The sequence below is a fragment of the Panulirus ornatus genome, chromosome 66, assembly GCF_036320965.1.
Source record: "Panulirus ornatus isolate Po-2019 chromosome 66, ASM3632096v1, whole genome shotgun sequence".
NCBI classification, from domain to species: Eukaryota; Metazoa; Arthropoda; class Malacostraca; order Decapoda; family Palinuridae; genus Panulirus; species Panulirus ornatus.
Window position 1 is genome coordinate 9,533,311 of NC_092289.1, and position 14,160 is coordinate 9,547,470.

At 41.0% G+C, this 14,160-nt stretch overlaps 1 long non-coding RNA gene across 1 annotated transcript; it reads left to right on the forward strand.

Annotated features, from left to right (window-relative positions):
• The first annotated feature begins 1,304 nt into the window (after positions 1 to 1,304).
• LOC139746836 (uncharacterized) lies at positions 1,305 to 13,658 on the forward strand. The gene is made up of 3 exons (XR_011712239.1): positions 1,305 to 1,401; positions 2,492 to 2,655; positions 13,604 to 13,658. It is a non-coding gene; the product is annotated as an uncharacterized lncRNA (long non-coding RNA).
• The last annotated feature ends 502 nt before the right edge of the window (positions 13,659 to 14,160 follow it).

The window sequence follows — 14,160 nt, forward strand, 5'->3', positions numbered from 1 at the left end:
TCCACTTTCAGTTTTACCCATATCAATCTAGAGTTTACTTTCTTACACTCAATCACATACTCCCACCACTCCTGTTTCAGGAGTAGTGCTACTCCTTCCCTTGCTCTTGTCCTCTCACTAACCCCTGACTTTACTCCCAAGACATTCCCAAACCACTCTTCCTCTTTACCCTTGAGCTTCGTTTCATATATATATACATATATATATATATATATATATATATATATATATATATATATATATATATATATATATATATATATATATATATATATATATATATATATATATATATATATATATATATATATATATATATATATATATATATATATATATATATATATATATATATATATATATATATATATATATATATGTATATATATAGATATATAGATACATACATACGTAGATAGAGTTAACAATATGTCGTTGATAAGGGCACTCAGTTGCCCATGTCTTTTCAGGTAACATGAAAAAAGGAGTTTTCTACTTGTGTTCCACTCAATAAGGTCTGGACTCGTAACTGGGTGGTGTATTCCTTAGATTCCGTGTGGATATTAGTCATACCTTTATGATACTCATTCATTTCTGACCAGCGAAAATGTGGATCGCTCGTTTTTATTCTATCCCTTCCTGTTTCTACATCCTTTCCATCTTTAGGAGTCAAGTCAACAAACATCAAAGGACCTCTGATTGATCTCTCCATCTCTTACCTCGTAATCCTGTTCCTTTCTTTTCGTGTGAAATTATCACAATTAAAGAATAAAAACTCTTTTGTGTTCGCTGCAGTGTTAGCTGCTTTCCTCGACGGTGATGAAGAACATTAACCAGCGACTGGTCTCGGGTCTCCATCATCCCTTTAACACACAGGTTAACACTACTACCAGCTGCTCCTCCACTAACACCCACACGAATCAAGGTTTTGTAGAGCTCACTCATCTTCAGTGACGTTTTATCTGTAGCCGTGAGGCATCGCTCTCCTCCCTGGTCTGTAGCAATTGTTCTGCTGAGACCGTGAAGGTAGTCATGGGCTAGCAATGAACAGGCTTTGATATTTTGATCGCTAATCTCTTCATATATAGTCCTCATCTGCCAATAATTGATGACATTATTCTGATAATTTGTTACTTCTCTGGTACTTTGTTCCACGTGATTTTAGAGTTTTGTCAGGTTGATCCACTGATTTATCAGTGATCCTGCTTTACCAAGCGTCCTTCCTCATTAGTCATAGAACATATGTTTATCATGATGTATCTCTGTAAACACTGTACTTCCTATAGTCCTACATAATGTTGCAGGTGAATGAAGACTCTGGATGTGTGACGGTATCCAAGACAGGGTGTAAGGTCCAGCACTGTGCGGCCACCGACCTTCGCTACATGTGCCAGGTGCCAGGTAACTTGTGTGTCCCTTACTCCTCTGGCTCTTGCCTCATGTACCAGATGCCATGTACCTTGCATGCTCCTAATCTCCAGCTTCACCCCACTACAGCATCAGGTGTTCGGTACCTTGTCTGTCACTTACCCTGTTGGCCCTTGCTTTATGTGCCAGGTGCCACGTACCTGCTAAGCACTTCTGTCACCTTATTCTTAGGATCCATATATCAGCAGATGAAAGAAAAAATCACTCATTGCATCGCAGATGAGGCGATCTGCCTATTGACCACAACAGGAGACCGAATCCCATCAGAGGTGAGGTGAACTACCTACTGGCCACAGATGGTCATGTAAAGCGAAATTTGCATCTATTTCTAGTCACAAGTAAACAAAATATCTTTATCTACGATCCTGAGCTAGAAGAAGATAATCTACTCCGGCTAATTAATAAAGAAAACACTCTTAGAGTTGAAAATGATGCTCCTCACGTGGTTCAGACGTAAGGGTATACACTCACACTAAGCAAGGTTCAGAACTACGTCTCCTGATACACTCACGCTCAGCAAAGTTCAGAGCCACAACTGCTGATACATTCACACACAGCAAAGTTCAGGACCACGTCTCTTGCTACATCATTCTTAGCAAAGCAAAGATCAGAAGCACGTCTACTGATGCACTCACACTCAGCAAAGTTCAGAGTTCAGAACCACTTCCAATGGTACACTCACACTCAGCAAGAATCAAAACTAAGTTTACTGATACATGCACACTCAGCAAGGTTCAGAATCACGTCTCTTGGTACACACACTCAGCAGGGCTCAGAATCACGTTCCTGATACCCTAACAGTCAGCTAGGTTCGGAACCACTACTACTGATACACTCACACTCAGCAAGGCTCAGAACAGCGTCTGTTGACACACGCAACATGATTCGATTCGGGACGACGAGTCTTGTATACACTTACGTAAGGTCAAGCAAGTGTCTGGTGTGGACATTACTGCTGCAGGAATGTCCTCCCTCGACGGTTTGACTTAACTATGTAGCCTTCCAGTTAGAATCTGCCATCACAACACATGTATATGAATAAGACGATTTCATCTCCGTACAGCCTACTGTCCTGACGGCTTCACACACCACAGCGGATTCTGCTACAAGCTGATCAACACTGTGGGTAACATTACCACAGCACAGACCACCTGTGAGGAGGACAGAGCATCGCTCGCCTTCCCGGAGACCCTCGATACGCTGAACTTTCTGGCCGACCAATTTAGGGTAGGTAACGCGGGGTCACCACACTCCCCAAACGAGGCAATTCAGAGCACAGTCAGGACAGGTGCTAAGGACCGCCACTCCCCAGCAAGAAGAGAGTGAGAGCCCAGTTTAGGGTAGATAGTGGAGGTTGCCACGCCCCGATGAGTGGTGAATGAGAGCCCAGTTCACGGCAGTTGGTGTGGGCCAACACGCCCCCATAAGAGGTAAGTGAAAGCCCAGCTCAGGGTGGTTAATAAGGACCGATACACTCACATAAGAGGTGAGTGAGAGCCCAGTATGAGATGGGTACTGGGGACCGCTACGTCCACACATAAGGTGAGTGAGAACCCGGTTTAGGGCAGCTACTAAGGGATCTCCTCTCCCCAACGAAAGGTGAGTAAGAGCCCAGATCAGGGTTGGTGCTAGGACTAACCATACCTCAAATCATGGAATCAACCTGGGCTAAAAGCTACTGTTACGTCAGTCGTAAAGTTATAACCTGAAGTCTCTGGACGAGAACCAATTAAGAAACTCCTGCGATTCACAAGAGAATTTCTGACTGCATTCCGATTACTACACTACTCTGACGCGAGATCCTTACTACAAATGATCTTAAGTCTGTATCTCCCAACATTCACTCACTCTCCGAAAAACATTGACCACAGCCCCTACCTATATAATGTGTGTTCGTGATTCAAATGTTAGCTGAACGGTACGGGCAATAGATAGATAGATATATATATATATGTACATATATATATATATATATATATATATATATATATATATATATATATATATATATATATATATATATATATATATATATATATATATATATATATAAATTTTTTTTTTTTTTCTTACTATTCGCCATTTCCCGCGATAGCGAGGTAGCGTTAAGAACAGAGGACTGGGCCTTTGAGGGAATATCCTCACCTGGCCCCCTTCTCTGTTCCTTCTTTTGGAAAATTGAAAAAAAAAAAACGAGAGGGGAGGATTTCCAGCCCCCCGCTCCCTTCCCTTTTAGTCGCCTTCTACGACACGCAGGGAATACGTGGGAAGTATTCTTTCTCCCCTATCCCCAGGGATGATATATACATATATATATATATATATATATATATATATATATATATATATATATATATCATTTCTTCTTTTAAAATATTCGCCATTTCCCGTGTTAGCGAGGTAGCGCCAAGAACAGAGGACTGGTCCTTTTTTGGAATATCCCCACCTGGCCCCCTCTGCTCCTTCTTTTGGAAAATGAAAAAAAAACGAGAGGGGAGGATTTCCAGCCCCCCGCTCCCTATATATATATATATATATATATATACATATACATATATATATATATATATATATATATATACATACATATATATATACATATATATATACATACAATCATTAAGGAATTACTGGATTCCACTTGCCAGTGGTCACACCACATGCAAGGAGACACCTCCGGTGGGCCTGCATCACTGCCAAAGGAGGGAAAGGAATAATCTTGTTTAGCACCTTTTTGCTCCAAAAGAATAAATAATTTTCCTGCTGTAGCATAAACCTTCTGGAGCCTAATAACAATAATAATAACAACAATGATAAATAATAATAATAACAATAGCAATAAAAATAATAGTAGTCATTATTACTCTTACATCATTATCATAATCACTATCATCAATTATCACAACCTCAGGACCCCTTTCATGGTGCTACTTCTGTATAAAGGCCGCAATCAATACTATACAAGATGGTCTCATTAAAAGTGATACGGTCCTTTACGAGAATGTACTTCTTTCTTCTGCTGACAATGATGCAGCCCCACCAAAGATGACCTCCCGCCTGAACCGCAAACACACATATATATATATATATATATATATATATATATATATATATATATATATATATATATTATCCCTGGGGATAGGGGATTAAGAATGCTTCCCACGTATTCCTTGCGTGTCGTAGAAGGCGACTAAAAGGGGAGGGAGCGGGGGGCTGGAAATCCTCCCCTCTCATTTTTTTTTTTTTTTAATTTTCCAAAAGAAGGAACAGAGAAGGGCCAGGTAAGGATATTCCAAAAAAGGCCCAGTCCTCTGTTCTTAACGCTACCTCGCTAACGAGGGAAATGGCGAATAGTTTAACAGAGAAAAAAAGAAAAATATATATATATATATATATATATATATATATATATATATATATATATATATATATATATATATAGATAGATAGATAGATATATATATGTACATATATATATATATATATATATATATATATATATATATATATATATATATATATATATATATGTATATATATATATATATATATATATATATATATATATATATATATATATATATATATATATATATATATATATATATATATATATATATATATATATATATATATATATATATATATATATATATATATATTTTTTTTTTTCTTTCAAACTATTCGCCATTTCCCGCATTAGCGAGGTAGCGTTAAGAACAGAGGACTGGGCCTTGAGGGAATACCCTCACCTGGCCCAATTCTCTGTTCCTTCTTTTGGAAAATTAAAAAAAAACGAGAGGGGAGGATTTCCAGACCCCCTCTCCCTCCCCTTTTAGTCGCCTTCTACGACATGCAGGGAATACGTGGGAAGTATTCTTAATCCCCTATCCCCAGGGATATCGTCGATATATATATATATATATATATATATATATATATATATATATATATATATATATATATATATATATATATATATATATACATATATTATTTTTTTTATTATTATACTTTGTCGCTGTCTCCCGCGTTTGCGAGGTAGCGCAAGGAAACAGACGAAAGAAATGGCCCAACCCCCCCCCATACACATGTATATACATACGTCCACACACGCAAATATACACACCTACACAGCTTTCCATGGTTTACCCCAGACGCTTCACATGCCCTGATTCAATCCACTGACAGCACGTCAACCCCGGTATACCACATCGCTCCAATTCACTCTATTTTTTGCCCTCCTTTCACCCTCCTGCATGTTCAGGCCCCGATCACACAAAATCTTTTTCACTCCATCTTTCCACCTCCAATTTGGTCTCCCTCTTCTCCTCGTTCCCTCCACCTCCGACACATATATCCTCTTGGTCAATCTTTCCTCACTCATTCTCTCCATGTGCCCAAACCACTTCAAAACATCCTCTTCTGCTCTCTCAACCACGCTCTTTTTATTTCCACACATCTCTCTTACCCTTACGTTACTCACTCGATCAAACCACTTCACACCACACATTGTCCTCAAACATCTCATTTCCAGCACATCCATCCTCCTGCGCACAACTCTATCCATAGCCCACGCCTCGCAACCATACAACATTGTTGGAACCACTATTCCTTCAAACATACCATTTTTGCTTTCCGAGATAATGTTCTCGACTTCCACACATTCTTCAAGGCCCCCAGAATTTTCGCCCCCTCCCCCACCCTATGATCCACCTCCGCTTCCATGGTCCCATTCGCTGCCAGATCCACTCCCAGATATCTAAAACACTTCACTTCCTCCAGTTTTTCTCCATTCAAACTCACCTCCCAATTGACTTGACCCCCAACCCTACTGTACCTAATAACCTTGCTCTTATTCACATTTACTCTTAACTTTCTTCTTCCACACACTTTACCAAACTCATTCACCAGCTTCTGCAGTTTCTCACATGAATCAGCCACCAGCGCTGTATCATCAGCGAACAACAACTGATATATATATATGTATATATATATATATATATATATATATATATATATATATATATATATATATATATATATATATATATATATATATATATATATATGATAGAGTTGATAGAGATGCTCTGTGGAAGGTATTAAGAATATATGGTGTGGGAGGAAAGTTGTTAGAAGCAGTGAAAAGTTTTTATCGAGGATGTAAGGCATGTGTACGTGTAGGAAGAGAGGAAAGTGATTGGTTCTCAGTGAATGTAGGTTTGCGGCAGGGGTGTGTGATGTCTCCATGGTTGTTTAATTTGTTTATGGATGGGGTTGTTAGGGAGGTGAATGCAAGAGTTTTGGAAAGAGGGGCAAGTATGAAGTCTGTTGGGGATGAGACAGCTTGGGAAGTGAGTCAGTTGTTGTTCGCTGATGATACAGCGCTGGTGGCTGATTCATGTGAGAAACTGCAGAAGCTGGTGAATGAGTTTGGTAAAGTGTGTGGAAGAAGAAAGTTAAGAGTAAATGTGAATAAGAGCAAGGTTATTAGGTACAGTAGGGTTGGGGGTCAAGTCAATTGGGAGGTGAGTTTGAATGGAGAAAAACTGGAGGAAGTGAAGTGTTTTAGATATCTGGGAGTGGATCTGGCAGCGGATGGAACCATGGAAGCGGAAGTGGATCATAGGGTGGGGGAGGGGGCGAAAATTCTGGGGGCCTTGAAGAATGTGTGGAAGTCGAGAACATTATCTCGGAAAGCAAAAATGGGTATGTTTGAAGGAATAGTGGTTCCAACAATGTTGCATGGTTGCGAGGCGTGGGCTATGGATAGAGTTGTGCGCAGAAGGATGGATGTGCTGGAAATGAGATGTTTGAGGACAATGTGTGGTGTGAGGTGGTTTGATCGAGTGAGTAACGTAAGGGTAAGAGAGATGTGTGGAAATAAAAAGAGCGGGGTTGAGAGAGCAGAAGAGGGTGTTTTGAAGTGGTTTGGGCACATGGAGAGAATGAGTGAGGAAAGATTGACCAAGAGGATATATGTGTCGGAGGTGGAGGGAACGAGGAGAAGAGGGAGACCAAATTGGAGGTGGAAAGATGGAGTGAAAAAGATTTTGTGTGATCGGGGCCTGAACATGCAGGAGGGTGAAAGGAGGGCAAGGAATAGAGTGAATTGGAGCGATGTGGTATACCGGGGTTGACGTGCTGTCAGTGGATTGAATCAAGGCATGTGAAGCGTCTGGGGTAAACCATGGAAAGCTGTGTAGGTATGTATATTTGCGTGTGTGGACGTATGTATATACATGTATATGGGGGGGGGTTGGGCCATTTCTTTCGTCTGTTTCCTTGCGGTACCTCGCAAACGCGGGAGACAGCGACAAAGTATAAAAAAAAAAATATATATATATATATATATATATATATATATATATATATATATATATATATATATATATATATACTCACACATATATATATATATATATCCCTGGGGAATATGGGAGAAAGAAAACTTCTCAAGCTTTCCTCACGTGGGAAGTATTATTTCTCCCCTATCTCCCAGGGATATACATTTATTCTTATTTATTTTACTTTGCTTTGTCGCTGTCTCCCGCGTTAGCGAGGTAGCGCAAGGAAACAGACGAAAGAAATGGCCCAACCCACCCACATACACATGTATATACATACACGTCCGCACACGCAAATAAATATACATATACATCTCAATGTATACATATATATACACACACAGACATATACATATATACACTTGTACATAATTCATACTGTTTGCCCTTATTTATTCCCATCGCCACTTCGTCACACATGGAATAACAACCCACTTCCCCCTCATGTATGCGAGGTAGCGCTAGGAAAGGACAACAAAGGCCCCATTCGTTCACACTCAGTCTCTAGCTGTCATGTAATAATGCACCGAAACCACAGCTCCCTTTCCACATCCAGGCCCCACAGAACTTTCCATGGTTTACCCCAGACGCTTCACATGCCCTGTTTCAATTCATTGACAGCACGTCGACCCAGCCATACCACATCGTTCATATTCACTCTATTCTTTGCCCTCCTTTCACCCTCCTGCATGTTCAGGCCCCGATCACTCAAAACTTTTTCACTCCATCTTTCCACCTCCAATTAGGTCTCCCACTTCTCCTCGTTCCCTCCACCTCTGACACATATATCCTCTTGGTCAATCTTTCCTCACTCATTCTCTCCATGTGACCAAATTATTTCAAAACACCCTCTTCTGCTCTCTCAGCCATACTCTTTTTATTTCCACACATCTCTCTTATCCTTTCATTGCTTGCTCGATCAAACCACCTCACACCACATATTGTCCTCAAACACATCTCATTTCCAGCACATCCACCCTCCTACGCACAACTCTATCCATAGCCCACGCCTCGCAACCATACAACATTGTTGAAAACACTATTCCTTCAAACATACCCATTTTTGCTTTCCGAGATAATGTTCTCGACTTCCAAACATTCTTCAACGCTCCCAGGATTTTCGCCCCCTTCTCCATCCTAATATTCACTTCCGCTTCCATGGTTCCATCCGCTGCCAGATCCACTCCCAGATATCTAAAACACTTTACTTCCTCCAGTTTTTCTCCATTCAAACTTACCTCCCAATTGACCTGATCCTTAACCCTACTGTACCTAATAACCTTGCTCTTATTCATGTTTTTCGTTAATTTCTTCTTTCACACACTTTACCAAACTCAGTCACCGGCTTCTGCAGTTTCTCACTGGAATCAGCCACTAGCGCTGTATCATCAGCGAACAACAACTGACTCACTTCCCAAGCTCTCTCATCCACAACAGACTTCATACTTGCCCCTCTTTCCAAAACTCTTGCATTCACCTCCCTAACAACCCCATCCATAAACAAATTAAACAACCATGGAGACATCACACACCCCTGCCGCAATCATACATTCACTGAGAACCAATCACTTTCCTCTCTTCCTACGCGTACACACGCCTTACATCCTCGATAAAAACTTTTCACTGCTTCTAACAACTTGCCTCCCACACCATATATTCTTAATACCTTCCACAGAGCATCTCTATCAACTCAATCATATGCCTTCTCCAGATCCATAAATGCTACATACAAATCCATTTGCTTTTCTAAGTATTCCGCCAATCCTCAGGCACCTCACCATGAATCATACATACATTAAATAACCTTACCAACCAGTCAACCCTTTTATTATAAATTCCACTGAAATACCATCCAAACCTGTTGCCTTGCCGGCTTTCATCTTCCGCAAAGCTTTTACCACCTCTTCTCTTTCCACCAAATCATTTTCCCTAACCCTCTCACTTTGCGCACCACCTAGACCAAAACACTCTATATATGGCATTCTATCATCAAATAAATTCAACAAACCTTCAAAATACTCACTCCATCTCCTTCTCACATCACCACTACTTGTTATCACCTCCCCATTAGACCCTTTCACTGATCAATATCTTGTGGAGGCGAAGATGAAGATTTGTAGGGGTTTTCAGAAAATAAGAGAGAATGTTGAGGTGAAGAGAGTGGTTGAGAGTAAGTGAGCTTGGGAAGGAGACTTGTGTGAGGAAGTACCAGGAGAGACTGAGTACAGAATGGAAAAAGGTGAGAACAAAGGAGGTAAGGGGAGTGGGGGAGGAATGGGATGTATTTAGGGAAGCAGTGATGCCTTGCGCAAAAGATGCTAGTGGCATCAGAAGCGTGGGAGGTGGGTTGATTAAAAAGGGTAGTGAGTAGTCGGATGAAGAAGTAAGATTATTAGTGAAAGAGAAGAGAGAGGCATTTGGAAGATTTTTGTAGGGAAAAAATGCAAATGAGTGGGAGATATATAAAAGAAAGAGGAAATGGGTTAAGAGAAAGGTGCAAGAGGTGAAAAAGAGGGCAAATGAGAATTGGGTGAGAGAGTATCATTAAATTTAAGGGAGAATAAAAAGATGTTTTGGAAGGAGGTAAATGAAGTGCGTAAGACAAGGGAGCAAATGGGAACTTCAGTGAAGGTGGCTAATGGGGAGGTGATAACAAGTAGAGGTGATGTGAGAAGGAGATGGAGTGAGTATTTTGAAGGTTTGTTGAATGTGTTTGATGATAGAGTGGCAGATATAGGGTGTTTTGGTCGAGGTGGTGTGCAAAGTTAGAGGGTTAGGAAAAATGATTTGATAAACAGAGAAGAGGTAGTAGAAGCTTTGCGGAAGATGAAAGCCGGCAAGGCAGCAGGTTTGGATGGTATTACAGTGGAATTTATTAAAAAAGGGAGTGACTGTATTGTTAACTGGTTGATTAGGTTATTTAATGTATGTACGATTCATGGTGAGGTGCCTGGAGATTGGCGGGATGTTTGTATAGTGCCATTGTACAAAGGCAAAGGGGATAAGAGTGAGTGCTCAAATTACAGAGGGATAAGTTTGTTGAGTATTCCTGGTAAATTATATGTGAGGGTATTGATTGAGAGGGTGAAGGCATGTACAGAGCATCAGATTGGGGAAGAGCAGTGTGGTTTCAGAAGTGGTAGAGGATGTGTGGATCAGGTGTTTGCTTTGAAGAATGTATGTGAGAAATACTTAGAAAAGCAAATGGATTTGTATGTAGCATTTATGGGTCTGGAGAAGGCATATGATAGAGTTGATAGAGATGCTCTGTGGAAGGTATTAAGAATATATGGTGTGGGAGGCAAGTTGTTAGAAGCAGTGGAAAGTTTTTATCGATGATGTAAGGCATGTGTACGTGTAGGAAGAGAGGAAAGTGATTGGTTCTCAGTGAATGTAGGTTTGCGGCAGGGGTTTGTGATGTCTCCATGGTTGTTTAATTTGTTTATGGATGGGGTTGTTAGGGAGGTGAATGCAAGAGTTTTGGAAAGAGGGGCAAGTATGAAGTCTGTTGTGGATGAGAGAGCTTGTGAAGTGAGTCAGTTGTTGTTCGCTGATGATACAGCGCTGGTGGCTGATTACTGTGAGAAACTGCAGAAGCTGGTGACTGAGTTTGGTAAAGTGTGTGAAAGAAGAAAGTTAAGAGTAAATGTGAATAAGAGCAATGTTATTAGGTACAGTAGGGTTGAGGGTCAAGTCACTTGGGAGGTAAGTAGGAATGGAGAAAAACTGGAGGAAGTAAAGTGTTTTAGATATCTGGGAGTGGATCTGGCAGCGGATGGAACCATGGAAGCGGAAGTGAATCATAGGGTGAGGGAGGGGGCGAATATTCTGCTAGCGTTGAAGAATGTTTGGAAGTCGAGAACAGGATCTCGGAAAGGAAAAATGGGTATGTTTGAAGGAATAGTTGTTCCAACAACGTTGTATGGCTGCCAGGCGTGGGCTATGGATAGAGTTGTGCGCAGGAGGGTGGATGTGCTGGAAATGAGATGCTTGTGGACAATATGTGGTGTGAGGTGGTTTGATTGAGTAAATAATATAACGGTAAGAGAGGTGTGTGGAAATAAAAACAGTGTGGTTGAGAAAGCAGAAAAGGGTGTTTTGAAATGGTTTGGTCACATGGAGAGAATATGTGGGGAAAGATTGACCAAGAGGATATATGTGTCGGAGGTGGAGGGAACGAGGAGAAGTGGGAGACCAAATTGGAGGTGGAAAGATGGAGTGAAAAAGATTTTGAGTGATCGGGGCCTGAAAATGCAGGAGGGTGAAAGGGTGCAAGGAATAGAGTGAATTGGAACGATATGGTATACCGGGGTCAACTTGCTGTCAAAGGATTGAACCAGGGCATGTGAAGCGTCTGGGGTAAACCAAGGAAAGTTTTGTGGGGCCTGGATGTGGAAAGGGAGCTGTGGTTTCGGTGCATTATTACATGACAGCTAGAGACTGAGTGTGAACGAATGGGGCCTTTGTTGTCCTTTCCTAGCGCTACCTCGCACACATGAGGGGGGAGGGGGTTGTTATTCCATATGTGGCGGGGTGGCGATGGGAATAAGTAAGGGCAGAAAGTATGAATTATGGACATGTGTATATATGTATATGTCTGTGTGTGTATACATATGTGTACATTGAGATGTATAGGTATGTATATTTGCGTGTGTGGACGTGCATGTATATACATGTGTATGTGGGTAGGTTGGGCCATTCTTTCGTCTGTTTTCTTGCGCTACCTCGCTAACGCCGGAGACCGCGACAAATGAAAATAAATTAATAAATATAAAATAAATATATATATAGTATTCTGGACTTCCAAAAACAAATTCCCTTACGTTAAAATGACTCACAACGTCATGGCCTTGGAGATTACTGGTTGCATAGGATATTGGCTATAAGCCTGGTTACGTGATAGGAAGCAGAGAGGCGTAATGAATCATCACTGTGGTCACTCGTAACTGGTGGAGTCCTCCAGGGACCCGTACTTGGTCCTATTCTTTTCATCATTTATATTAACAATATTGACGTAGGACTAAATAACCCAGTGTCCATATCTGAAGGTGATACAAAGTATGGCAATGCCATATTTACAGATGAAGATTAGGCTAAGATCATAAGGGTATCTATATAAAATCGCTGAATGGCCTGATAAATGACAAATGCCATTTAACGTCAATAATTCATTGAATCAGTTATCATTACGTAGTGGTATATCATGCTACCTTCTCAACCACTGATCTCTCCCAGGCCATTGATTAGCCCATGTCACTTGCTTTGAGAGAGTAATTGAGCATTGCTGTATCATTATTCAACATCAGGAATAATATAGACATGGTAAGTCGAGAGGCTGGAGCTCTATGTTTATTCTCAACGTTGCATTCACAAGAAAACGTAAAGGGATGTATATCATTGGTGATGGGATGCATGACATATTCATGTTCATTTTACATTATGACTTTCCTATGAAAATTTGCATCAATGTTATTATTCCTGCAAGGTATTTTTTCTTCCTGTTTTCCTGCCGGTGTGTGCCGGAGGGAGTGGATGATGGGGAGACAGCCAGTGCTATTCCATCCTTTTCTTGTGCTGCTTTTATATATTTCAGCGTTGAGGCCAGACCATCTTGCATGGACCTTGACCCTATGTCGTCTGTGTATCTGTGTTACTCTATGTAACTCTCTCTCACTCAACACACAGACACACACACACACACACACACACACACACACACACACACACACACACACACGCACGATCTGATGGCAGTCTGTGTCACATCAGACAGACTGTGTCGATCGTGGTAAGTAACAGAATGGTCTTGTGTCTTACAGCAGCAGCAGCAGCAGCAGACATCTGGCAGTAACGACGTCTTCCTAGGCCTGAATGACGCGTGAGTATCTTCATATAAACAAACTAGTGCACACACACACACACACACACACACACACACACACACACACACACACACACACACACACACACACACACACACACACACATGCCTCGTCCTCCTGTAGCAGGATGTGAACTTGAATGACCTTGTGTAAAGACGGTGCAGGAGAGGGAATAAGTTCAGTCGGATGAAGCTCGGATGAATAGTTAGATGTTCAGTCATCCTTAGTGGAATCACGAAGATAAGGTGCCGAGAAAAAGAAAAAACAAACATTATCAATGATAAATTTAGGTATGTATAGTCCAGGTTATACAAGTTCGTAGAGATGGGTTTGGTGAAGATGTTAAACCGTGCACTCTCCTCTTTAATGGAAACCCGCTTAACTCTGCGAATAGCAACTCTGCAATGATTCTGAGTAGAAATGAAGGTGGCTTGAGATTCGGAAGTTTCGAGTTTCGAGGACCGATGTTCTCTGTTCCTGCTGCAGCAACACCAGAA